This window comes from Rhinoderma darwinii, assembly GCF_050947455.1.
Source record: "Rhinoderma darwinii isolate aRhiDar2 chromosome 5 unlocalized genomic scaffold, aRhiDar2.hap1 SUPER_5_unloc_39, whole genome shotgun sequence".
Taxonomy (NCBI): domain Eukaryota; kingdom Metazoa; phylum Chordata; class Amphibia; order Anura; family Rhinodermatidae; genus Rhinoderma; species Rhinoderma darwinii.
In genome coordinates this window covers 1,134,755-1,160,609 of record NW_027461797.1, presented here as the reverse complement: position 1 = coordinate 1,160,609, position 25,855 = coordinate 1,134,755, and the positions used below count along the sequence as shown (strand labels likewise).

At 46.6% G+C, this 25,855-nt stretch overlaps 13 non-coding genes across 13 annotated transcripts; all 13 read left to right on the top strand.

Annotated features, from left to right (window-relative positions):
• The first annotated feature begins 78 nt into the window (after positions 1–78).
• On the top strand, positions 79–269 carry LOC142692043 (U2 spliceosomal RNA). The gene has a single exon (XR_012860538.1). It is a non-coding gene; the product is annotated as a U2 spliceosomal RNA (small nuclear RNA).
• Positions 270–1,568: 1,299 nt separating this feature from the next.
• LOC142692041 (U2 spliceosomal RNA) lies at positions 1,569–1,759 on the top strand. Its single transcript, XR_012860536.1, has one exon. It is a non-coding gene; the product is annotated as a U2 spliceosomal RNA (small nuclear RNA).
• A 1,302-nt stretch (positions 1,760–3,061) lies between these two features.
• Positions 3,062–3,252, top strand: LOC142692040 (U2 spliceosomal RNA). Its single transcript, XR_012860535.1, has one exon. It is a non-coding gene; the product is annotated as a U2 spliceosomal RNA (small nuclear RNA).
• A 3,628-nt stretch (positions 3,253–6,880) lies between these two features.
• LOC142692039 (U2 spliceosomal RNA) lies at positions 6,881–7,071 on the top strand. Its single transcript, XR_012860534.1, has one exon. It is a non-coding gene; the product is annotated as a U2 spliceosomal RNA (small nuclear RNA).
• A 1,308-nt stretch (positions 7,072–8,379) lies between these two features.
• LOC142692181 (U2 spliceosomal RNA) lies at positions 8,380–8,566 on the top strand. The gene has a single exon (XR_012860651.1). It is a non-coding gene; the product is annotated as a U2 spliceosomal RNA (small nuclear RNA).
• A 5,431-nt stretch (positions 8,567–13,997) lies between these two features.
• On the top strand, positions 13,998–14,180 carry LOC142692175 (U2 spliceosomal RNA). The gene has a single exon (XR_012860649.1). It is a non-coding gene; the product is annotated as a U2 spliceosomal RNA (small nuclear RNA).
• A 1,301-nt stretch (positions 14,181–15,481) lies between these two features.
• Positions 15,482–15,672, top strand: LOC142692038 (U2 spliceosomal RNA). Its single transcript, XR_012860533.1, has one exon. It is a non-coding gene; the product is annotated as a U2 spliceosomal RNA (small nuclear RNA).
• A 1,289-nt stretch (positions 15,673–16,961) lies between these two features.
• LOC142692037 (U2 spliceosomal RNA) lies at positions 16,962–17,152 on the top strand. Its single transcript, XR_012860532.1, has one exon. It is a non-coding gene; the product is annotated as a U2 spliceosomal RNA (small nuclear RNA).
• Positions 17,153–18,454: 1,302 nt separating this feature from the next.
• LOC142692034 (U2 spliceosomal RNA) lies at positions 18,455–18,645 on the top strand. The gene has a single exon (XR_012860530.1). It is a non-coding gene; the product is annotated as a U2 spliceosomal RNA (small nuclear RNA).
• A 1,305-nt stretch (positions 18,646–19,950) lies between these two features.
• LOC142692033 (U2 spliceosomal RNA) lies at positions 19,951–20,141 on the top strand. Its single transcript, XR_012860529.1, has one exon. It is a non-coding gene; the product is annotated as a U2 spliceosomal RNA (small nuclear RNA).
• A 1,318-nt stretch (positions 20,142–21,459) lies between these two features.
• On the top strand, positions 21,460–21,650 carry LOC142692032 (U2 spliceosomal RNA). The gene has a single exon (XR_012860528.1). It is a non-coding gene; the product is annotated as a U2 spliceosomal RNA (small nuclear RNA).
• Positions 21,651–22,977: 1,327 nt separating this feature from the next.
• On the top strand, positions 22,978–23,168 carry LOC142692031 (U2 spliceosomal RNA). The gene has a single exon (XR_012860527.1). It is a non-coding gene; the product is annotated as a U2 spliceosomal RNA (small nuclear RNA).
• A 1,309-nt stretch (positions 23,169–24,477) lies between these two features.
• Positions 24,478–24,668, top strand: LOC142692030 (U2 spliceosomal RNA). The gene has a single exon (XR_012860526.1). It is a non-coding gene; the product is annotated as a U2 spliceosomal RNA (small nuclear RNA).
• Positions 24,669–25,855: the final 1,187 nt, after the last annotated feature.

The window sequence follows — 25,855 nt, the reverse complement described above, 5'->3', positions numbered from 1 at the left end:
CTAGGAGTAGGCTGAATCGCTGCAAGGGGTGAACAGCAGTATTAGGCAGGCTCGGTCAACGCCAGGCCCATTCGGGTTATCGCTTCTCGGCCTTTTGGCTAAGATCAAGTGTAGTATCTGTTCTTATCAGTTTAATATCTGATACGTCCCCTATCTGGGGACCATATATTAAATGGATTTTTAGAACAGGGAGATGGAAATAGAGCTTGCTCTGTCCACTCCACGCATTGACCTGGTATTGCAGTATTTCCAGGACCGGTGCACCCTTCCCTTATGTGTTTACTAAAATCAGATTCCAAAAGTGCTATTTGTGTTTGCTATTGTTTTTGTCTTTCTGATGGGATCTCCCCTTTTAATCCCATTATTTCAACACCTGTTGGACAATGCATGAGTGATAATGAGCTCATTGATTAAATGCAATTAATGAATAGATTGCCACCTCTTGTTGTGTGTCGTCTGTGTTTCTGTGTTTCCGGCATTTCACATTGGAACAGCTCATTCACCTTCCTTGTCTTCTCTCCGCCCTCCCTTTTAGGTAAGTTAAAGAGCTGCACCTGAGCCAGCCACTGATTGATTGATTGATTGATTGATTGATTGATTGATTGATTGATTGATTGATGCAGCACCACAGTCAAATAGTGGAGTGGAGTAGGGGAACAGCAAACAGCCAATAAAGCAGCCCGCCCGCTCGCCTGCCCGCCACAATGGACCTACCTGTGTACACTAGATGGATGTGATGGAATGTACTGTCGTCCCTACATTTCAAGAAGAAGTAAGAATTGCAGTTGCAACAAAGCCTTGCTTGCCTACAAAGAGAGCAGCAATTTGGATTTGTTACTATGTTACCTAGAAGAATAACAAACTGTGCAAGGATGGAGGTTGTAGGAGCAAGGAGAAGTTGTCTGTAAAGTTGGTGGATGCCTATTTTCCATTTTGCAGTCCCTTGTCTCCCTCTTGTGGCCTCCTGGAGGCAAATAAATGTGCAAAAAAAAGACAGCCTGGCGGCCGGCTGTTGCAGTGTTGCCCTCTCAGGCAACACTGAGTGACTGACTGAGCCTCACCGTCTTATATAAAGTTCAGACGGAACTTTGCACGTGTCATAGTGGAGCCCTCAGGATTCCAGAGCCAGCTTTCTGACATCATAATGGGGCCTCAGAGATAAAAGCCTGGGCCCAGGCAGTGTTGGTCAGTGCTGCTCAGCAGGCAGCACTGGACTGGATTAAAGCTAATACAAGTTGTGAAGGAACAAGGGGTGGCTGTGGGCATGCACTTACTGCTGCTGCTGCTGCTGCTGCTGCCAGTATTTGCACGGCAGGAGGGCATTTGGGCGTTGCCAAGAAGGCGTTTTTATGTCGATTCCTCCTCTTTCAGCACTGCATTGTGGTGCAAGCAAAAGAAGCAAATCCTGTGTAGCTTCCTCTCCGGCCTTTATTCACCTCCCGCTTAGTAGCTGTAAATGTGTGTGAGCCTGCAGGGCCCCATGGAATTGCCTAGGAGTAGGCTGAATCGCTGCAAGGGGTGAACAGCAGTATTAGGCAGGCTCGGTCAACGCCAGGCCCATTCGGGTTATCGCTTCTCGGCCTTTTGGCTAAGATCAAGTGTAGTATCTGTTCTTATCAGTTTAATATCTGATACGTCCCCTATCTGGGGACCATATATTAAATGGATTTTTAGAACAGGGAGATGGAAATAGAGCTTGCTCTGTCCACTCCACGCATTGACCTGGTATTGCAGTATTTCCAGGACCGGTGCACCCTTCCCTTATGTGTTTACTAAAATCAGATTCCAAAAGTGCTATTTGTGTTTGCTATTGTTTTTGTCTTTCTGATGGGATCTCCCCTTTTAATCCCATTATTTCAACACCTGTTGGACAATGCATGAGTGATAATGAGCTCATTGATTAAATGCAATTAATGAATAGATTGCCACCTCTTGTTGTGTGTCGTCTGTGTTTCTGTGTTTCCGGCATTTCACATTGGAACAGCTCATTCACCTTCCTTGTCTTCTCTCCGCCCTCCCTTTTAGGTAAGTTAAAGAGCTGCACCTGAGCCAGCCACTGATTGATTGATTGATTGATTGATTGATTGATTGATTGATTGATTGATTGATGCAGCACCACAGTCAAATAGTGGAGTGGAGTAGGGGAACAGCAAACAGCCAATAAAGCAGCCCGCCCGCTCGCCTGCCCGCCACAATGGATCTACCTGTGTACACTAGATGGATGTGATGGAATGTACTGTCGTCCCTACATTTCAAGAAGAAGTAAGAATTGCAGTTGCAACAAAGCCTTGCTTGCCTACAAAGAGAGCAGCAATTTGGATTTGTTACTATGTTACCTAGAAGAATAACAAACTGTGCAAGGATGGAGGTTGTAGGAGCAAGGAGAAGTTGTCTGTAAAGTTGGTGGATGCCTATTTTCCATTTTGCAGTCCCTTGTCTCCCTCTTGTGGCCTCCTGGAGGCAAATAAATGTGCAAAAAAAAGACAGCCTGGCGGCCGGCTGTTGCAGTGTTGCCCTCTCAGGCAACACTGAGTGACTGACTGAGCCTCACCGTCTTATATAAAGTTCAGACGGAACTTTGCACGTGTCATAGTGGAGCCCTCAGGATTCCAGAGCCAGCTTTCTGACATCATAATGGGGCCTCAGAGATAAAAGCCTGGGCCCAGGCAGTGTTGGTCAGTGCTGCTCAGCAGGCAGCACTGGACTGGATTAAAGCTAATACAAGTTGTGAAGGAACAAGGGGTGGCTGTGGGCATGCACTTACTGCTGCTGCTGCTGCTGCTGCTGCTGCCAGTATTTGCACGGCAGGAGGGCATTTGGGCGTTGCCAAGAAGGCGTTTTTATGTCGATTCCTCCTCTTTCAGCACTGCATTGTGGTGCAAGCAAAAGAAGCAAATCCTGTGTAGCTTCCACTCCGGCCTTTATTCACCTCCCGCTTAGTAGCTGTAAATGTGTGTGAGCCTGCAGGGCCCCATGGAATTGCCTAGGAGTAGGCTGAATCGCTGCAAGGGGTGAACAGCAGTATTAGGCAGGCTCGGTCAACGCCAGGCCCATTCGGGTTATCGCTTCTCGGCCTTTTGGCTAAGATCAAGTGTAGTATCTGTTCTTATCAGTTTAATATCTGATACGTCCCCTATCTGGGGACCATATATTAAATGGATTTTTAGAACAGGGAGATGGAAATAGAGCTTGCTCTGTCCACTCCACGCATTGACCTGGTATTGCAGTATTTCCAGGACCGGTGCACCCTTCCCTTATGTGTTTACTAAAATCAGATTCCAAAAGTGCTATTTGTGTTTGCTATTGTTTTTGTCTTTCTGATGGGATCTCCCCTTTTAATCCCATTATTTCAACACCTGTTGGACAATGCATGAGTGATAATGAGCTCATTGATTAAATGCAATTAATGAATAGATTGCCACCTCTTGTTGTGTGTCGTCTGTGTTTCTGTGTTTCCGGCATTTCACATTGGAACAGCTCATTCACCTTCCTTGTCTTCTCTCCGCCCTCCCTTTTAGGTAAGTTAAAGAGCTGCACCTGAGCCAGCCACTGATTGATTGATTGATTGATTGATTGATTGATTGATTGATTGATGCAGCACCACAGTCAAATAGTGGAGTGGAGTAGGGGAACAGCAAACAGCCAATAAAGCAGCCCGCCCGCTCGCCTGCCCGCCACAATGGACCTACCTGTGTACACTAGATGGATGTGATGGAATGTACTGTCGTCCCTACATTTCAAGAAGAAGTAAGAATTGCAGTTGCAACAAAGCCTTGCTTGCCTACAAAGAGAGCAGCAATTTGGATTTGTTACTATGTTACCTAGAAGAATAACAAACTGTGCAAGGATGGAGGTTGTAGGAGCAAGGAGAAGTTGTCTGTAAAGTTGGTGGATGCCTATTTTCCATTTTGCAGTCCCTTGTCTCCCTCTTGTGGCCTCCTGGAGGCAAATAAATGTGCAAAAAAAAGACAGCCTGGCGGCTGGCTGTTGCAGTGTTGCCCTCTCAGGCAACACTGAGTGACTGACTGAGCCTCACCGTCTTATATAAAGTTCAGACGGAACTTTGCACGTGTCATAGTGGAGCCCTCAGGATTCCAGAGCCAGCTTTCTGACATCATAATGGGGCCTCAGAGATAAAAGCCTGGGCCAGTGGCGTAACTACCGCGGTAGCAGCAGTAGCGGCTGCTACGGGGCCCGGGGCTTGAGGGGGCCCGTGCCGCCAGCCGACACGCCCTCCCAAATGCCCGGTGGCGCCGCTAGCAGCCGTTATGGCTGCTACAGGGGTAGCACCGCTACTGTGGGGCCCGCGCCAACGAGCCTTACACAGGCACTCTCATGCCTGTAGGTGTCGCTAGCACCGGAGGGGGCCCCGGTGCTAGCGGCAGCCAAATACATGTATTAGCACTGAATGGCCGGGCATGTTCCGTGCCTGACCATCCAGTGCCTTACAATGACACTGATTGGCTAGCGGCGCGATGACATCATCGCGCCGCTTCCATGCTTGGAAGGTGCTGATTGGCGGGGCAAGTCATTCTGTCCCGCCAATCAGCGTCATTGGAGGACGCTCGTTCAGCTCCTGCAGACATGCTCAGAAGAGAGCATGTCTGCATCGCCAGTGAACAGCGTGGGAACCGGAGAATGTGAGTATGTCAACTTTATATATTTTTTTCCTCATAAAAATGTGAATGGCATTATCTATAGTGGGGGGGGGGGGGTCGTCTTTATGTGGGCTATTATATATAGGGGGGTCTATATGTGGGGCAGTAGCTACAGGGGGGTCTATATGTGGGGGTGGGGGCCACTATATACAGGGGGGTCTATATGTGGGCCACTATATACAGGGGGGGGTCTATATGTGGGGCACTAGCTACAGGGGAGGTCTGTATGTGGGGATGTGGGCCACTATCTACAGGGGGGTCTATATGTGGGGCAGTATATGTGAGACACTATACAGGGGTGGGCTATATGTAGAGCACTATCTATAGGGGAGCTATTTTTTAGGGTACTTTCTATAGGGGTGGGCTATGTGTGGGACACTATATACAGGGGTGGGTTACCTGTGGGGCACTAGCAACAGGGTGGCTATATGTAGTGCGCAGTCTACAGGGGTGGGCTATATGTGGGACAATATCTACAGAGGTGGGCTATACGTGGAGCACTAACTATAGGGGAAGCTATATGTAGGGCAGCACGGTGGCTCAGTGGTTAGCACTATTGCCTTGCAGCTCTGGAGTCCATATGTGGGCACTATCTACAGGGGCTTCTATGTAGGTCACTATCTACAGGGGGCATGTTGTGTGTGTGAGACAGTTATATTTAGATGTGTTGAGAATTTTAACTTTGTTTACAGGTGCAGAAATGTTTTAAAAGTGAGAAGCTGAAGACATCTAAACGGAAAACTGCAGAAATGGGTCATGGCCGGGAGAAATCCATCATAGATGTCTGAACCGGAGTGAGAAGAAAAGAACTAGAATCTGAGACGTCACCGGTGAGTCACTTAATGTAAATGTTTATTCTGCCTCTAATCAGTATTGTAGTCACTGTATGATCTGCAGCGAGATGATGGTGGTATGATTTTTTTTTTGTGAAACCGCATCTCCCAGCATATCCTTATCATTGTTTCGGCCATGCTGGGAGCTGTAGTTTTACGCCGTACAAACCTATGCGCAGTGGCGTAACTACCGCTATAGCAGCCGTAGCGACTTCTACGGGGCCTGCAGCATGAGGGGGCCCGTGCCACCCGTCGGCACGGCCCCTCCCATGGCCGCAGGCTCCGCTAGCAGCCGCTATGGCTGCTACAGCGAGACGCCACTGAAGGGGTTGTTCCTACAAAAGACATGCATCCCCTATCCACAGGATAGGGATACATGTGGGATCGCTGGGACGCCCAGCGATGAGGAGAACGGGGGACCGAAAGTCCCCCCTAAGTTCTCCATGGCAAACCTCGGACTTCCGTAGTCTGTCTGCAGCTCCATGGAAATGACTTGCGCACCGGTCGTGCTTGTGCGCATGCGTGACCAGCGCTCCTTTCATTTTTATTGAACTGCGCAGACGCCAGAAGTCCGAGGTTAGTCATGGAGAACTTCGGGGAACTTTCGGTCTCCTTATCGCTGCCAGCGATCACACATGTATCCCCTATCCTGTGGATAGGGGATGCATGTCTTTTGTAGGACAAACTATAGGCCGCTTTTTTTTTTGGGGGGGGGCTGTATGGCGTTATCTACAGAGGGGGCTGTATGGCGTTATCTACAGAGGGGGTCTGTATGGCGTTATCTACAGAGGGGGCTGTATGGCGTTATCTACAGGGGGCTGTGTATGGTGCTATCTATAGGGGGGCGCTGTGTGGTGGAATCTATAGGGAGGCACTATCTACAAGGGGGGGGGGGGTTGTGTGATACCCAGCAGAGGGGGGGGGGGCCCAGTCAAAAGTTTGCTATGGGGCCCAGTCTTTCCTAGTTACGCCCCTGGCCTGGGCCCAGGCAGTGTTGGTCAGTGCTGCTCAGCAGGCAGCACTGGACTGGATTAAAGCTAATACAAGTTGTGAAGGAACAAGGGGTGGCTGTGGGCATGCACTTACTGCTGCTGCTGCTGCTGCTGCTGCTGCTGCTGCCAGTATTTGCACGGCAGGAGGGCATTTGGGCGTTGCCAAGAAGGCGTTTTTATGTCGATTCCTCCTCTTTCAGCACTGCATTGTGGTGCAAGCAAAAGAAGCAAATCCTGTGTAGCTTCCTCTCCGGCCTTTATTCACCTCCCGCTTAGTAGCTGTAAATGTGTGTGAGCCTGCAGGGCCCCATGGAATTGCCTAGGAGTAGGCTGAATCGCTGCAAGGGGTGAACAGCAGTATTAGGCAGGCTCGGTCAACGCCAGGCCCATTCGGGTTATCGCTTCTCGGCCTTTTGGCTAAGATCAAGTGTAGTATCTGTTCTTATCAGTTTAATATCTGATACGTCCCCTATCTGGGGACCATATATTAAATGGATTTTTAGAACAGGGAGATGGAAATAGAGCTTGCTCTGTCCACTCCACGCATTGACCTGGTATTGCAGTATTTCCAGGACCGGTGCACCCTTCCCTTATGTGTTTACTAAAATCAGATTCCAAAAGTGCTATTTGTGTTTGCTATTGTTTTTGTCTTTCTGATGGGATCTCCCCTTTTAATCCCATTATTTCAACACCTGTTGGACAATGCATGAGTGATAATGAGCTCATTGATTAAATGCAATTAATGAATAGATTGCCACCTCTTGTTGTGTGTCGTCTGTGTTTCTGTGTTTCCGGCATTTCACATTGGAACACCTCATTCACCTTCCTTGTCTTCTCTCCGCCCTCCCTTTTAGGTAAGTTAAAGAGCTGCACCTGAGCCAGCCACTGATTGATTGATTGATTGATTGATTGATTGATTGATTGATTGATTGATTGATGCAGCACCACAGTCAAATAGTGGAGTGGAGTAGGGGAACAGCAAACAGCCAATAAAGCAGCCCGCCCGCTCGCCTGCCCGCCACAATGGACCTACCTGTGTACACTAGATGGATGTGATGGAATGTACTGTCGTCCCTACATTTCAAGAAGAAGTAAGAATTGCAGTTGCAACAAAGCCTTGCTTGCCTACAAAGAGAGCAGCAATTTGGATTTGTTACTATGTTACCTAGAAGAATAACAAACTGTGCAAGGATGGAGGTTGTAGGAGCAAGGAGAAGTTGTCTGTAAAGTTGGTGGATGCCTATTTTCCATTTTGCAGTCCCTTGTCTCCCTCTTGTGGCCTCCTGGAGGCAAATAAATGTGCAAAAAAAAGACAGCCTGGCGGCCGGCTGTTGCAGTGTTGCCCTCTCAGGCAACACTGAGTGACTGACTGAGCCTCACCGTCTTATATAAAGTTCAGACGGAACTTTGCACGTGTCATAGTGGAGCCCTCAGGATTCCAGAGCCAGCTTTCTGACATCATAATGGGGCCTCAGAGATAAAAGCCTGGGCCCAGGCAGTGTTGGTCAGTGCTGCTCAGCAGGCAGCACTGGACTGGATTAAAGCTAATACAAGTTGTGAAGGAACAAGGGGTGGCTGTGGGCATGCACTTACTGCTGCTGCTGCTGCTGCTGCTGCTGCTGCTGCCAGTATTTGCACGGCAGGAGGGCATTTGGGCGTTGCCAAGAAGGCGTTTTTATGTCGATTCCTCCTCTTTCAGCACTGCATTGTGGTGCAAGCAAAAGAAGCAAATCCTGTGTAGCTTCCTCTCCGGCCTTTATTCACCTCCCGCTTAGTAGCTGTAAATGTGTGTGAGCCTGCAGGGCCCCATGGAATTGCCTAGGAGTAGGCTGAATCGCTGCAAGGGGTGAACAGCAGTATTAGGCAGGCTCGGTCAACGCCAGGCCCATTCGGGTTATCGCTTCTCGGCCTTTTGGCTAAGATCAAGTGTAGTATCTGTTCTTATCAGTTTAACAGGTTCCCGACCGCTGGCCGTAAATATACGGCCAGCGGCCAGGGTCTCTAAAGTCCGGCGTATAGTATATATACGGCCGCACTTCAGAGACTGTGCACGCGCGATCGCGTGCACACAGCTCTATGCCCTGGCTGTTGCTAACAGCCATGGGCACTGGGCAGAATGTCAGGGGTCAATCTTTTGGCCCCTGAACATGTGATCGCTGTGACAACCAATCACAGCGATCACATGCATTTCTGCATAGAAAACAGTGTGCACGCGATCGCGTGCACACAGCCCTGTGCCCTCGCTGTTACCAACAGCTCTGGGCACTGGGCAGAGTATCAGGGACCAATCTGATGGTCCCTGATCATGTGGTCGCTGTGAAAACCTATCACAGCGACCACATTTGTTTTATTTTGACTTTTCTGGCAGTAAATCTCCTGCCTCTTTTCTTCTCCTCAAACATTGTTTCAGTTTGAGGAGAAGAAGAGACTCGGGAGAATTGCTGCCAGAAGAATACAGTGAAAAAAAATACAGTTACACTAAAACATTCTCTGTATAGATAGATTTCTATCTATCTATACAATCTATCTATCCATCTATCTTTTTTTCTATCTATCTACCTTTCTTTCTTTTATTCTATTAGAATAGGCAGGTAGGGAGTATATAATTATATATATATCCACATATATATAATATATATAGCAATAGCGGTTTATTTTTTTGTTAGCGGTAGTGTAGATATATATAGCAGTTAGTTTGTGTGTTTTATAAAAAAAAAAAAAAAAAAAAAAATTTGTTTAGTTAGTGTTAGTGTTAGTTACGTTATGGCGAGGAAGTTGTTTAGCGCCGAGGAGGCATACGCCATGCTGTGGTCTGAGTCGGAGACCGCATCAGAGATGGCGTCCGAGATGGAACCTGTTTTAGGTAGTGACGATGACAGCGTCACTTCAGGTTCATCTTCAGGGGACGTTGTCCCTGATGCAGTCGAAACTGCAGAACATGAAAGTGCAGGGCCAAGTAGCGCTGTAGCACGGGACAGCCTGGTCCCTCCAGTCCAGGCTCTTGTATGGGCACCTGCCCCATCTTTTGGGCCTAGAATCCACGGATTTACGGCCACTCCTGGCATAACCGTGGACAATACAAATTTTGTCCAAATGGATTACTTCCATTTATTTATAACGGACGACATCCTAAATCAGATTGTCCACGAAACAAATTTATATGCCACGCAATATATAAGGCAGAAACCTTCATCCACCCATGCCAGAGATTGGACGCCCACCAATTTGCAGGAATTAAAAAATTTTTTGGGGCTCACCCTAAATATGGGTATTGTCAAAAAGCCCTCCATTAGGTCTTACTGGTCAACAAGACCCGCCCAAGCCACCCCAGTATATTCTGCAGTAATGCCCAGGTCTCGTTATGAGACAATAATGAGGTTCCTCCACTTCAATGACAACGCACAGGCCCCCCCAAGTACCGATGCAAACCGGGATCGGTTGTTCAAAATAAGACCGCTAATAAATTCCCTGAATAATTTATTTCTGCAACTCTACACCCCTGAGCAGAATGTAAGTGTGGACGAATCCCTCCTCAACTTTCATGGCAGACTTAGCTTTCGCCAATATCTACCTTCAAAAAGGGCAAGATATGGCGTTAAGCTCTACAAATTGTGTGAAAGCGGGTCAGGATATACCACCGCCTTCAGGATTTATGAAGGGCGGGACCGCACAATAAATGTTCCTGGATGCCCCCCTGATCTTTCCACCAGCAGTAAGATCGTGTGGGAGATAATGCAGCCTCTGCTTCACAAGGGGTACCACCTGTACTGTGATAATTTTTATTCCAGTGTGCCCCTGTTTAGGCATTTGCATGCTGCAAGGACTGGGGCATGTGGTACCATGCGCAAAAACAGAATTGGTTTTCCACAGCAATTAGTGGGGAAGCGCATGGTAAAGGGGGACTCCTGTGCTTATGCATCTGAGGAATTGCTGGCGGTCAAGTTCAGGGATCGCAAAGATGTGTATGTGCTAAGCACGATTCATACCGCAGGAACAGTGGCAGTGAGGGAAAGAGGGGCAACATCGGACAAGCACAAACCAGTGAGCGTGTCCGAATATAACAAGTACATGGGGGGGGTGGATTTAAGCGACCAGGTTTTACAGCCCTATTTAGTGAAACGCAAAACTAAAACCTGGTACAAAAAGGTGGCCATTTATTTGTTACAGGTGGCCATCCACAACTCATTTGTGCTCTATAAAAAAAACAGAGGCAGAGACACATACCTGGATTTCCAGGAGAAAATTATTGAAGGCCTCATTTTTGATGTTCAGGACACCCGAGAATGCCCCCAGTCTGAGGATGTCACGCGACTGACTGAAAGACACTTCGTCAGTCGGATTCCCCCAACAGCAACCAGAAGCAACCCCCAGAAAAAGTGCCGCGTCTGCAGAAAAGACGGGCACCGCAAAGATTCCCGATATTTCTGTCCCTCATGTCCCTCGCAACCAGGCCTGTGCATTGAGCCATGTTTTAAAAAATACCACACTGTTCTGAATTATTAGATTTTAGTTAATTTGTTGAAAATATATTTGCCCTACATTACGTTTTTATTTTTCCCCTGATTTTACTCCAAGGGTGAGGGAGGGAATGGGTGGGGGGTGGATGTCATGTTTGATGTTTTCTAAAGTTCATCTGCTGGAGAGCTCCATTTGCATTAACCTGAAATTTCTTATTTTAGAAAACCCCAAAAAATAAATTCCCATTATACCGCTAGATGAATATTTTGGGATCTCTGCTTCAAGAGCAGATATTTTGGAAGTGTTATAGAAACTCTGTTGAGTTTTGTAAAACCAGCTTTGAAAAAAAGCGATTTGTGAAATAATCTTCTTCTATCGTCCGCCCTCCTACATCTCTATGTGATAAATAAGGCCACATATTTGGTATCCCCATGCACGGGAGAAGTGGCAGAATGTGAACGGAGATTAATTTTGACCGTGGTCTATACCGTGTGTGAAAAATGCTGGTATAAACTGACGCATTTGCTAAAAAATTGCTAATTTTATTTTGATCCATCTTATTCAAGAAACTTTCAGAAGAAAACGGGACTGTCTAAAAATATGATAAACCCCTTGAAGGAAACCTTGTGGGGTCTACTTGTGTGAATGAAGTCATTTATGGGGTGTTTCTAATGTTTCAGCAGCATTAGGCCCCCCAGAAAACAGTATGCTGCTATAAAATCAAGTGCAGAATTCCTGGACCGAAAAGGCCAAAAAGCCTCCTTTTATGCCAAGCCCTGGCACATGCCCGTGAATAAAGCACACATATTTGGTATCCCCATGCACGGGAGAAGTGGAAGAATGTGAAATGCGATGAATTTTGTCCGTGGTCCATTTTGTGTGTGAAAAAGCTAGCATAAACTGGCGCAATTGTTAAAAAAAAAAGGTAATTTTATTTTGTTCCATCTTATTCAAGAAACTTTCAGAAGAAAACTGGACTGTCTAAAAATATGATAAACCCCTTGAAGGAAACCTTGTGGGGTCTACTTGTGTGAATTAAGTCATTTATGGGGTGATTCTAATGTTTCAGCAGCATTACACCCCCCAGAAAACAGTATGCTGCTATAAAATCAAATGCAAAATTCCTGGACCAAAAAGCCTCCTTTTATGCCAAGCCCTGGCACATGCCCGCACAGCGAATAAGGCACACATATTTGGTATCCCCATGCACGGGAGAAGTGGAAGAACGTGAAAGGAGATGAATTTTGGCCGTGGTCTATACCGTGTGTGAAAAATACTAGCCTAAACTGACGCATTTGCTAAAAAAGTGCTGATTTTATTTTGTTCCATCTTATTCAAGAAACTTTCAGAAGAAAACTGGACTTGCTAAAAATATGATAAACCCCTTGAAGGAAACCTTGTGGGGTCTACTTGTGCGAATGAAGTCATTTATGGGGTGATTCTAATGTTTCAGCAGCATTAGGCCCCCCAGAAAACAGTATGCGGCTCTAAAATCAAATGCAAAATTCCTGGACCGAAAAGGCCAAAAAGCCTCCTTTTATGCCAAGCCCTGGCACATGCCCGCACAGTGAATAAGGCACACATATTTGGTATCCCCATGCACGGGAGAAGTGGAAGAACGTGAAAGGAGATGAATTTTGTCCGTGGTCTATACCGTGTGTGAAAAATACTAGCCTAAACTGACGCATTTGCTAAAAAAGTGCTGATTTTATTTTGTTCCATCTTATTCAAGAAACTTTCAGAAGATAACTGGACTTGCTAAAAATATGATAAACCCCTTGAAGGAAACCTTGTGGGGTCTACTTGTGTGAATGAAGTCATTTATGGGGTGTTTCTAATGTTTCAGCAGCATTAGGCCCCCCAGAAAACAGTATGCGGCTCTAAAATCAAATGCAAAATTCCTGGACCGAAAATGCCAAAAAGCCTCCTTTTATGCCAAGCCCTGGCACATGCCCGCACAGCGAATAAGGCACACATATTTGGTATCCCCATGCACGGGAGAAGTGGAAGAACGTGAAAGGAGATGAATTTTGGCCGTGGTCTATACCGTGTGTGAAAAATACTAGCCTAAACTGACGCATTTGCTAAAAAAGTGCTGATTTTATTTTGTTCCATCTTATTCAAGAAACTTTCAGAAGAAAACTGGACTTGCTAAAAATATGATAAACCCCTTGAAGGAAACCTTGTGGGGTCTACTTGTGCGAATGAAGTCATTTATGGGGTGATTCTAATGTTTCAGCAGCATTACGCCCACCAGAAAACAGTATGCGGCTCTAAAATCAAATGCAAAATTCCTGGACCGAAAAGGCCAAAAAGCCTCCTTTTATGCCAAGCCCTGGCACATGCCCGCACAGTGAATAAGGCACACATATTTGGTATCCCCATGCACGGGAGAAGTGGAAGAACGTGAAAGGAGATGAATTTTGTCCGTGGTCTATACCGTGTGTGAAAAATACTAGCCTAAACTGACGCATTTGCTAAAAAAGTGCTGATTTTATTTTGTTCCATCTTATTCAAGAAACTTTCAGAAGATAACTGGACTTGCTAAAAATATGATAAACCCCTTGAAGGAAACCTTGTGGGGTCTACTTGTGTGAATGAAGTCATTTATGGGGTGTTTCTAATGTTTCAGCAGCATTAGGCCCCCCAGAAAACAGTATGCGGCTATAAAATCAAATGCAAAATTCCTGGACCGAAAAGGCCAAAAAGCCTCCTTTTATGCCAAGCCCTGGCACATGCCCGCACAGTGAATAAGGCTCACATATTTGGTATCCCCATGCACGGGAGAAGTGGAAGAATGTGAAAGGAGATTAATTTTGGCCGTGGTTCATACCGTGTGTGAAAAATGCTAGCATAAACCGACGCAATTGTTAAATTCTTGCATTTTTTTCCAATTTTGCCCACTTTAGTGAAAAAAAAAAAAATGATATATACTGACAAATGCCACTAAAACAAAGCCCTATCTGTCCTTTAAAAAGAGTGTAAAATTCAAAGATGAACTTTATTCACCTGCTGAGTTATAGTCATGTAAAGAAGCGCATAGCAAAATTGTGAAATTTGCTCTGGTCATTTAGCTGTAAAACAGCCTAGTCCTTAACCGGTTAATATCTGATACGTCCCCTATCTGGGGACCATATATTAAATGGATTTTTAGAACAGGGAGATGGAAATAGAGCTTGCTCTGTCCACTCCACGCATTGACCTGGTATTGCAGTATTTCCAGGACCGGTGCACCCTTTCCTTATGTGTTGACTAAAAGCAGATTCCAAAAGTGCTATTTGTGTTTGCTATTGTTTTTGTCTTTCTGATGGGATCTCCCCTTTTAATCCCATTATTTCAACACCTGTTGGACAATGCATGAGTGATAATGAGCTCATTGATTAAATGCAATTAATGAATAGATTGCCACCTCTTGTTGTGTGTCGTCTGTGTTTCTGTGTTTCCGGCATTTCACATTGGAACAGCTCATTCACCTTCCTTGTCTTCTCTCCGCCCTCCCTTTTAGGTAAGTTAAAGAGCTGCACCTGAGCCAGCCACTGATTGATTGATTGATTGATTGATTGATTGATTGATTGATTGATTGATGCAGCACCACAGTCAAATAGTGGAGTGGAGTAGGGGAACAGCAAACAGCCAATAAAGCAGCCCGCCCGCTCGCCTGCCCGCCACAATGGACCTACCTGTGTACACTAGATGGATGTGATGGAATGTACTGTCGTCCCTACATTTCAAGAAGAAGTAAGAATTGCAGTTGCAACAAAGCCTTGCTTGCCTACAAAGAGAGCAGCAATTTGGATTTGTTACTATGTTACCTAGAAGAATAACAAACTGTGCAAGGATGGAGGTTGTAGGAGCAAGGAGAAGTTGTCTGTAAAGTTGGTGGATGCCTATTTTCCATTTTGCAGTCCCTTGTCTCCCTCTTGTGGCCTCCTGGAGGCAAATAAATGTGCAAAAAAAAGACAGCCTGGCGGCCGGCTGTTGCAGTGTTGCCCTCTCAGGCAACACTGAGTGACTGACTGAGCCTCACCGTCTTATATAAAGTTCAGACGGAACTTTGCACGTGTCATAGTGGAGCCCTCAGGATTCCAGAGCCAGCTTTCTGACATCATAATGGGGCCTCAGAGATAAAAGCCTGGGCCCAGGCAGTGTTGGTCAGTGCTGCTCAGCAGGCAGCACTGGACTGGATTAAAGCTAATACAAGTTGTGAAGGAACAAGGGGTGGCTGTGGGCATGCACTTACTGCTGCTGCTGCTGCTGCTGCTGCTGCTGCCAGTATTTGCACGGCAGGAGGGCATTTGGGCGTTGCCAAGAAGGCGTTTTTATGTCGATTCCTCCTCTTTCAGCACTGCATTGTGGTGCAAGCAAAAGAAGCAAATCCTGTGTAGCTTCCTCTCCGGCCTTTATTCACCTCCCGCTTAGTAGCTGTAAATGTGTGTGAGCCTGCAGGGCCCCATGGAATTGCCTAGGAGTAGGCTGAATCGCTGCAAGGGGTGAACAGCAGTATTAGGCAGGCTCGGTCAACGCCAGGCCCATTCGGGTTATCGCTTCTCGGCCTTTTGGCTAAGATCAAGTGTAGTATCTGTTCTTATCAGTTTAATATCTGATACGTCCCCTATCTGGGGACCATATATTAAATGGATTTTTAGAACAGGGAGATGGAAATAGAGCTTGCTCTGTCCACTCCACGCATTGACCTGGTATTGCAGTATTTCCAGGACCGGTGCACCCTTCCCTTATGTGTTTACTAAAATCAGATTCCAAAAGTGCTATTTGTGTTTGCTATTGTTTTTGTCTTTCTGATGGGATCTCCCCTTTTAATCCCATTATTTCAACACCTGTTGGACAATGCATGAGTGATAATGAGCTCATTGATTAAATGCAATTAATGAATAGATTGCCACCTCTTGTTGTGTGTCGTCTGTGTTTCTGTGTTTCCGGCATTTCACATTGGAACAGCTCATTCACCTTCCTTGTCTTCTCTCCGCCCTCCCTTTTAGGTAAGTTAAAGAGCTGCACCTGAGCCAGCCACTGATTGATTGATTGATTGATTGATTGATTGATTGATGCAGCACCACAGTCAAATAGTGGAGTGGAGTAGGGGAACAGCAAACAGCCAATAAAGCAGCCCGCCCGCTCGCCTGCCCGCCACAATGGACCTACCTGTGTACACTAGATGGATGTGATGGAATGTACTGTCGTCCCTACATTTCAAGAAGAAGTAAGAATTGCAGTTGCAACAAAGCCTTGCTTGCCTACAAAGAGAGCAGCAATTTGGATTTGTTACTATGTTACCTAGAAGAATAACAAACTGTGCAAGGATGGAGGTTGTAGGAGCAAGGAGAAGTTGTCTGTAAAGTTGGTGGATGCCTATTTTCCATTTTGCAGTCCCTTGTCTCCCTCTTGTGGCCTCCTGGAGGCAAATAAATGTGCAAAAAAAAGACAGCCTGGCGGCTGGCTGTTGCAGTGTTGCCCTCTCAGGCAACACTGAGTGACTGACTGAGCCTCACCGTCTTATATAAAGTTCAGACGGAACTTTGCACGTGTCATAGTGGAGCCCTCAGGATTCCAGAGCCAGCTTTCTGACATCATAATGGGGCCTCAGAGATAAAAGCCTGGGCCCAGGCAGTGTTGGTCAGTGCTGCTCAGCAGGCAGCACTGGACTGGATTAAAGCTAATACAAGTTGTGAAGGAACAAGGGGTGGCTGTGGGCATGCACTTACTGCTGCTGCTGCTGCTGCTGCTGCTGCTGCCAGTATTTGCACGGCAGGAGGGCATTTGGGCGTTGCCAAGAAGGCGTTTTTATGTCGATTCCTCCTCTTTCAGCACTGCATTGTGGTGCAAGCAAAAGAAGCAAATCCTGTGTAGCTTCCTCTCCGGCCTTTATTCACCTCCCGCTTAGTAGCTGTAAATGTGTGTGAGCCTGCAGGGCCCCATGGAATTGCCTAGGAGTAGGCTGAATCGCTGCAAGGGGTGAACAGCAGTATTAGGCAGGCTCGGTCAACGCCAGGCCCATTCGGGTTATCGCTTCTCGGCCTTTTGGCTAAGATCAAGTGTAGTATCTGTTCTTATCAGTTTAATATCTGATACGTCCCCTATCTGGGGACCATATATTAAATGGATTTTTAGAACAGGGAGATGGAAATAGAGCTTGCTCTGTCCACTCCACGCATTGACCTGGTATTGCAGTATTTCCAGGACCGGTGCACCCTTCCCTTATGTGTTTACTAAAATCAGATTCCAAAAGTGCTATTTGTGTTTGCTATTGTTTTTGTCTTTCTGATGGGATCTCCCCTTTTAATCCCATTATTTCAACACCTGTTGGACAATGCATGAGTGATAATGAGCTCATTGATTAAATGCAATTAATGAATAGATTGCCACCTCTTGTTGTGTGTCGTCTGTGTTTCTGTGTTTCCGGCATTTCACATTGGAACAGCTCATTCACCTTCCTTGTCTTCTCTCCGCCCTCCCTTTTAGGTAAGTTAAAGAGCTGCACCTGAGCCAGCCACTGATTGATTGATTGATTGATTGATTGATTGATTGATTGATTGATTGATGCAGCACCACAGTCAAATAGTGGAGTGGAGTAGGGGAACAGCAAACAGCCAATAAAGCAGCCCGCCCGCTCGCCTGCCCGCCACAATGGACCTACCTGTGTACACTAGATGGATGTGATGGAATGTACTGTCGTCCCTACATTTCAAGAAGAAGTAAGAATTGCAGTTGCAACAAAGCCTTGCTTGCCTACAAAGAGAGCAGCAATTTGGATTTGTTACTATGTTACCTAGAAGAATAACAAACTGTGCAAGGATGGAGGTTGTAGGAGCAAGGAGAAGTTGTCTGTAAAGTTGGTGGATGCCTATTTTCCATTTTGCAGTCCCTTGTCTCCCTCTTGTGGCCTCCTGGAGGCAAATAAATGTGCAAAAAAAAGACAGCCTGGCGGCCGGCTGTTGCAGTGTTGCCCTCTCAGGCAACACTGAGTGACTGACTGAGCCTCACCGTCTTATATAAAGTTCAGACGGAACTTTGCACGTGTCATAGTGGAGCCCTCAGGATTCCAGAGCCAGCTTTCTGACATCATAATGGGGCCTCAGAGATAAAAGCCTGGGCCCAGGCAGTGTTGGTCAGTGCTGCTCAGCAGGCAGCACTGGACTGGATTAAAGCTAATACGAGGTTGTGAAGGAACAAGGGGTGGCTGTGGGCATGCACTTACTGCTGCTGCTGCTGCTGCTGCTGCTGCTGCCAGTATTTGCACGGCAGGAGGGCATTTGGGCGTTGCCAAGAAGGCGTTTTTATGTCGATTCCTCCTCTTTCAGCACTGCATTGTGGTGCAAGCAAAATAAGCAAATCCTGTGTAGCTTCCTCTCCGGCCTTTATTCACCTCCCGCTTAGTAGCTGTAAATGTGTGTGAGCCTGCAGGGCCCCATGGAATTGCCTAGGAGTAGGCTGAATCGCTGCAAGGGGTGAACAGCAGTATTAGGCAGGCTCGGTCAACGCCAGGCCCATTCGGGTTATCGCTTCTCGGCCTTTTGGCTAAGATCAAGTGTAGTATCTGTTCTTATCAGTTTAATATCTGATACGTCCCCTATCTGGGGACCATATATTAAATGGATTTTTAGAACAGGGAGATGGAAATAGAGCTTGCTCTGTCCACTCCACGCATTGACCTGGTATTGCAGTATTTCCAGGACCGGTGCACCCTTCCCTTATGTGTTTACTAAAATCAGATTCCAAAAGTGCTATTTGTGTTTGCTATTGTTTTTGTCTTTCTGATGGGATCTCCCCTTTTAATCCCATTATTTCAACACCTGTTGGACAATGCATGAGTGATAATGAGCTCATTGATTAAATGCAATTAATGAATAGATTGCCACCTCTTGTTGTGTGTCGTCTGTGTTTCTGTGTTTCCGGCATTTCACATTGGAACAGCTCATTCACCTTCCTTGTCTTCTCTCCGCCCTCCCTTTTAGGTAAGTTAAAGAGCTGCACCTGAGCCAGCCACTGATTGATTGATTGATTGATTGATTGATTGATTGATTGATTGATTGATTGATGCAGCACCACAGTCAAATAGTGGAGTGGAGTAGGGGAACAGCAAACAGCCAATAAAGCAGCCCGCCCGCTCGCCTGCCCGCCACAATGGACCTACCTGTGTACACTAGATGGATGTGATGGAATGTACTGTCGTCCCTACATTTCAAGAAGAAGTAAGAATTGCAGTTGCAACAAAGCCTTGCTTGCCTACAAAGAGAGCAGCAATTTGGATTTGTTACTATGTTACCTAGAAGAATAACAAACTGTGCAAGGATGGAGGTTGTAGGAGCAAGGAGAAGTTGTCTGTAAAGTTGGTGGATGCCTATTTTCCATTTTGCAGTCCCTTGTCTCCCTCTTGTGGCCTCCTGGAGGCAAATAAATGTGCAAAAAAAAGACAGCCTGGCGGCCGGCTGTTGCAGTGTTGCCCTCTCAGGCAACACTGAGTGACTGACTGAGCCTCACCGTCTTATATAAAGTTCAGACGGAACTTTGCACGTGTCATAGTGGAGCCCTCAGGATTCCAGAGCCAGCTTTCTGACATCATAATGGGGCCTCAGAGATAAAAGCCTGGGCCCAGGCAGTGTTGGTCAGTGCTGCTCAGCAGGCAGCACTGGACTGGATTAAAGCTAATACAAGTTGTGAAGGAACAAGGGGTGGCTGTGGGCATGCACTTACTGCTGCTGCTGCTGCTGCTGCTGCTGCTGCCAGTATTTGCACGGCAGGAGGGCATTTGGGCGTTGCCAAGAAGGCGTTTTTATGTCGATTCCTCCTCTTTCAGCACTGCATTGTGGTGCAAGCAAAAGAAGCAAATCCTGTGTAGCTTCCTCTCCGGCCTTTATTCACCTCCCGCTTAGTAGCTGTAAATGTGTGTGAGCCTGCAGGGCCCCATGGAATTGCCTAGGAGTAGGCTGAATCGCTGCAAGGGGTGAACAGCAGTATTAGGCAGGCTCGGTCAACGCCAGGCCCATTCGGGTTATCGCTTCTCGGCCTTTTGGCTAAGATCAAGTGTAGTATCTGTTCTTATCAGTTTAATATCTGATACGTCCCCTATCTGGGGACCATATATTAAATGGATTTTTAGAACAGGGAGATGGAAATAGAGCTTGCTCTGTCCACTCCACGCATTGACCTGGTATTGCAGTATTTCCAGGACCGGTGCACCCTTCCCTTATGTGTTTACTAAAATCAGATTCCAAAAGTGCTATTTGTGTTTGCTATTGTTTTTGTCTTTCTGATGGGATCTCCCCTTTTAATCCCATTATTTCAACACCTGTTGGACAATGCATGAGTGATAATGAGCTCATTGATTAAATGCAATTAATGAATAGATTGCCACCTCTTGTTGTGTGTCGTCTGTGTTTCTGTGTTTCCGGCATTTCACATTGGAACAGCTCATTCACCTTCCTTGTCTTCTCTCCGCCCTCCCTTTTAGGTAAGTTAAAGAGCTGCACCTGAGCCAGCCACTGATTGATTGATTGATTGATTGATTGATTGATTGATTGATTGATTGATTGATTGATTGATTGATTGATGCAGCACCACAGTCAAATAGTGGAGTGGAGTAGGGGAACAGCAAACAGCCAATAAAGCAGCCCGCCCGCTCGCCTGCCCGCCACAATGGACCTACCTGTGTACACTAGATGGATGTGATGGAATGTACTGTCGTCCCTACATTTCAAGAAGAAGTAAGAATTGCAGTTGCAACAAAGCCTTGCTTGCCTACAAAGAGAGCAGCAATTTGGATTTGTTACTATGTTACCTAGAAGAATAACAAACTGTGCAAGGATGGAGGTTGTAGGAGCAAGGAGAAGTTGTCTGTAAAGTTGGTGGATGCCTATTTTCCATTTTGCAGTCCCTTGTCTCCCTCTTGTGGCCTCCTGGAGGCAAATAAATGTGCAAAAAAAAGACAGCCTGGCGGCCGGCTGTTGCAGTGTTGCCCTCTCAGGCAACACTGAGTGACTGACTGAGCCTCACCGTCTTATATAAAGTTCAGACGGAACTTTGCACGTGTCATAGTGGAGCCCTCAGGATTCCAGAGCCAGCTTTCTGACATCATAATGGGGCCTCAGAGATAAAAGCCTGGGCCCAGGCAGTGTTGGTCAGTGCTGCTCAGCAGGCAGCACTGGACTGGATTAAAGCTAATACAAGTTGTGAAGGAACAAGGGGTGGCTGTGGGCATGCACTTACTGCTGCTGCTGCTGCTGCTGCTGCTGCCAGTATTTGCACGGCAGGAGGGCATTTGGGCGTTGCCAAGAAGGCGTTTTTATGTCGATTCCTCCTCTTTCAGCACTGCATTGTGGTGCAAGCAAAAGAAGCAAATCCTGTGTAGCTTCCTCTCCGGCCTTTATTCACCTCCCGCTTAGTAGCTGTAAATGTGTGTGAGCCTGCAGGGCCCCATGGAATTGCCTAGGAGTAGGCTGAATCGCTGCAAGGGGTGAACAGCAGTATTAGGCAGGCTCGGTCAACGCCAGGCCCATTCGGGTTATCGCTTCTCGGCCTTTTGGCTAAGATCAAGTGTAGTATCTGTTCTTATCAGTTTAATATCTGATACGTCCCCTATCTGGGGACCATATATTAAATGGATTTTTAGAACAGGGAGATGGAAATAGAGCTTGCTCTGTCCACTCCACGCATTGACCTGGTATTGCAGTATTTCCAGGACCGGTGCACCCTTCCCTTATGTGTTTACTAAAATCAGATTCCAAAAGTGCTATTTGTGTTTGCTATTGTTTTTGTCTTTCTGATGGGATCTCCCCTTTTAATCCCATTATTTCAACACCTGTTGGACAATGCATGAGTGATAATGAGCTCATTGATTAAATGCAATTAATGAATAGATTGCCACCTCTTGTTGTGTGTCGTCTGTGTTTCTGTGTTTCCGGCATTTCACATTGGAACAGCTCATTCACCTTCCTTGTCTTCTCTCCGCCCTCCCTTTTAGGTAAGTTAAAGAGCTGCACCTGAGCCAGCCACTGATTGATTGATTGATTGATTGATTGATTGATTGATTGATTGATTGATTGATTGATTGATTGATTGATGCAGCACCACAGTCAAATAGTGGAGTGGAGTAGGGGAACAGCAAACAGCCAATAAAGCAGCCCGCCCGCTCGCCTGCCCGCCACAATGGACCTACCTGTGTACACTAGATGGATGTGATGGAATGTACTGTTGTCCCTACATTTCAAGAAGAAGTAAGAATTGCAGTTGCAACAAAGCCTTGCTTGCCTACAAAGAGAGCAGCAATTTGGATTTGTTACTATGTTACCTAGAAGAATAACAAACTGTGCAAGGATGGAGGTTGTAGGAGCAAGGAGAAGTTGTCTGTAAAGTTGGTGGATGCCTATTTTCCATTTTGCAGTCCCTTGTCTCCCTCTTGTGGCCTCCTGGAGGCAAATAAATGTGCAAAAAAAAGACAGCCTGGCGGCCGGCTGTTGCAGTGTTGCCCTCTCAGGCAACACTGAGTGACTGACTGAGCCTCACCGTCTTATATAAAGTTCAGACGGAACTTTGCACGTGTCATAGTGGAGCCCTCAGGATTCCAGAGCCAGCTTTCTGACATCATAATGGGGCCTCAGAGATAAAAGCCTGGGCCCAGGCAGTGTTGGTCAGTGCTGCTCAGCAGGCAGCACTGGACTGGATTAAAGCTAATACAAGTTGTGAAGGAACAAGGGGTGGCTGTGGGCATGCACTTACTGCTGCTGCTGCTGCTGCTGCTGCTGCTGCTGCTGCCAGTATTTGCACGGCAGGAGGGCATTTGGGCGTTGCCAAGAAGGCGTTTTTATGTCGATTCCTCCTCTTTCAGCACTGCATTGTGGTGCAAGCAAAAGAAGCAAATCCTGTGTAGCTTCCTCTCCGGCCTTTATTCACCTCCCGCTTAGTAGCTGTAAATGTGTGTGAGCCTGCAGGGCCCCATGGAATTGCCTAGGAGTAGGCTGAATCGCTGCAAGGGGTGAACAGCAGTATTAGGCAGGCTCGGTCAACGCCAGGCCCATTCGGGTTATCGCTTCTCGGCCTTTTGGCTAAGATCAAGTGTAGTATCTGTTCTTATCAGTTTAATATCTGATACGTCCCCTATCTGGGGACCATATATTAAATGGATTTTTAGAACAGGGAGATGGAAATAGAGCTTGCTCTGTCCACTCCACGCATTGACCTGGTATTGCAGTATTTCCAGGACCGGTGCACCCTTCCCTTATGTGTTTACTAAAATCAGATTCCAAAAGTGCTATTTGTGTTTGCTATTGTTTTTGTCTTTCTGATGGGATCTCCCCTTTTAATCCCATTATTTCAACACCTGTTGGACAATGCATGAGTGATAATGAGCTCATTGATTAAATGCAATTAATGAATAGATTGCCACCTCTTGTTGTGTGTCGTCTGTGTTTCTGTGTTTCCGGCATTTCACATTGGAACAGCTCATTCACCTTCCTTGTCTTCTCTCCGCCCTCCCTTTTAGGTAAGTTAAAGAGCTGCACCTGAGCCAGCCACTGATTGATTGATTGATTGATTGATTGATTGATTGATTGATTGATTGATTGATTGATGCAGCACCACAGTCAAATAGTGGAGTGGAGTAGGGGAACAGCAAACAGCCAATAAAGCAGCCCGCCCGCTCGCCTGCCCGCCACAATGGACCTACCTGTGTACACTAGATGGATGTGATGGAATGTACTGTCGTCCCTACATTTCAAGAAGAAGTAAGAATTGCAGTTGCAACAAAGCCTTGCTTGCCTACAAAGAGAGCAGCAATTTGGATTTGTTACTATGTTACCTAGAAGAATAACAAACTGTGCAAGGATGGAGGTTGTAGGAGCAAGGAGAAGTTGTCTGTAAAGTTGGTGGATGCCTATTTTCCATTTTGCAGTCCCTTGTCTCCCTCTTGTGGCCTCCTGGAGGCAAATAAATGTGCAAAAAAAAGACAGCCTGGCGGCCGGCTGTTGCAGTGTTGCCCTCTCAGGCAACACTGAGTGACTGACTGAGCCTCACCGTCTTATATAAAGTTCAGACGGAACTTTGCACGTGTCATAGTGGAGCTCTCAGGATTCCAGAGCCAGCTTTCTGACATCATAATGGGGCCTCAGAGATAAAAGCCTGGGCCCAGGCAGTGTTGGTCAGTGCTGCTCAGCAGGCAGCACTGGACTGGATTAAAGCTAATACAAGTTGTGAAGGAACAAGGGGTGGCTGTGGGCATGCACTTACTGCTGCTGCTGCTGCTGCTGCTGCTGCTGCCAGTATTTGCACGGCAGGAGGGCATTTGGGCGTTGCCAAGAAGGCGTTTTTATGTCGATTCCTCCTCTTTCAGCACTGCATTGTGGTGCAAGCAAAAGAAGCAAATCCTGTGTAGCTTCCTCTCCGGCCTTTATTCACCTCCCGCTTAGTAGCTGTAAATGTGTGTGAGCCTGCAGGGCCCCATGGAATTGCCTAGGAGTAGGCTGAATCGCTGCAAGGGGTGAACAGCAGTATTAGGCAGGCTCGGTCAACGCCAGGCCCATTCGGGTTATCGCTTCTCGGCCTTTTGGCTAAGATCAAGTGTAGTATCTGTTCTTATCAGTTTAATATCTGATACGTCCCCTATCTGGGGACCATATATTAAATGGATTTTTAGAACAGGGAGATGGAAATAGAGCTTGCTCTGTCCACTCCACGCATTGACCTGGTATTGCAGTATTTCCAGGACCGGTGCACCCTTCCCTTATGTGTTTACTAAAATCAGATTCCAAAAGTGCTATTTGTGTTTGCTATTGTTTTTGTCTTTCTGATGGGATCTCCCCTTTTAATCCCATTATTTCAACACCTGTTGGACAATGCATGAGTGATAATGAGCTCATTGATTAAATGCAATTAATGAATAGATTGCCACCTCTTGTTGTGTGTCGTCTGTGTTTCTGTGTTTCCGGCATTTCACATTGGAACAGCTCATTCACCTTCCTTGTCTTCTCTCCGCCCTCCCTTTTAGGTAAGTTAAAGAGCTGCACCTGAGCCAGCCACTGATTGATTGATTGATTGATTGATTGATTGATTGATTGATTGATTGATTGATTGATTGATTGATGCAGCACCACAGTCAAATAGTGGAGTGGAGTAGGGGAACAGCAAACAGCCAATAAAGCAGCCCGCCCGCTCGCCTGCCCGCCACAATGGACCTACCTGTGTACACTAGATGGATGTGATGGAATGTACTGTCGTCCCTACATTTCAAGAAGAAGTAAGAATTGCAGTTGCAACAAAGCCTTGCTTGCCTACAAAGAGAGCAGCAATTTGGATTTGTTACTATGTTACCTAGAAGAATAACAAACTGTGCAAGGATGGAGGTTGTAGGAGCAAGGAGAAGTTGTCTGTAAAGTTGGTGGATGCCTATTTTCCATTTTGCAGTCCCTTGTCTCCCTCTTGTGGCCTCCTGGAGGCAAATAAATGTACAAAAAAAAGACAGCCTGGCGGCCGGCTGTTGCAGTGTTGCCCTCTCAGGCAACACTGAGTGACTGACTGAGCCTCACCGTCTTATATAAAGTTCAGACGGAACTTTGCACGTGTCATAGTGGAGCCCTCAGGATTCCAGAGCCAGCTTTCTGACATCATAATGGGGCCTCAGAGATAAAAGCCTGGGCCCAGGCAGTGTTGGTCAGTGCTGCTCAGCAGGCAGCACTGGACTGGATTAAAGCTAATACAAGTTGTGAAGGAACAAGGGGTGGCTGTGGGCATGCACTTACTGCTGCTGCTGCTGCTGCTGCTGCTGCTGCCAGTATTTGCACGGCAGGAGGGCATTTGGGCGTTGCCAAGAAGGCGTTTTTATGTCGATTCCTCCTCTTTCAGCACTGCATTGTGGTGCAAGCAAAAGAAGCAAATCCTGTGTAGCTTCCTCTCCGGCCTTTATTCACCT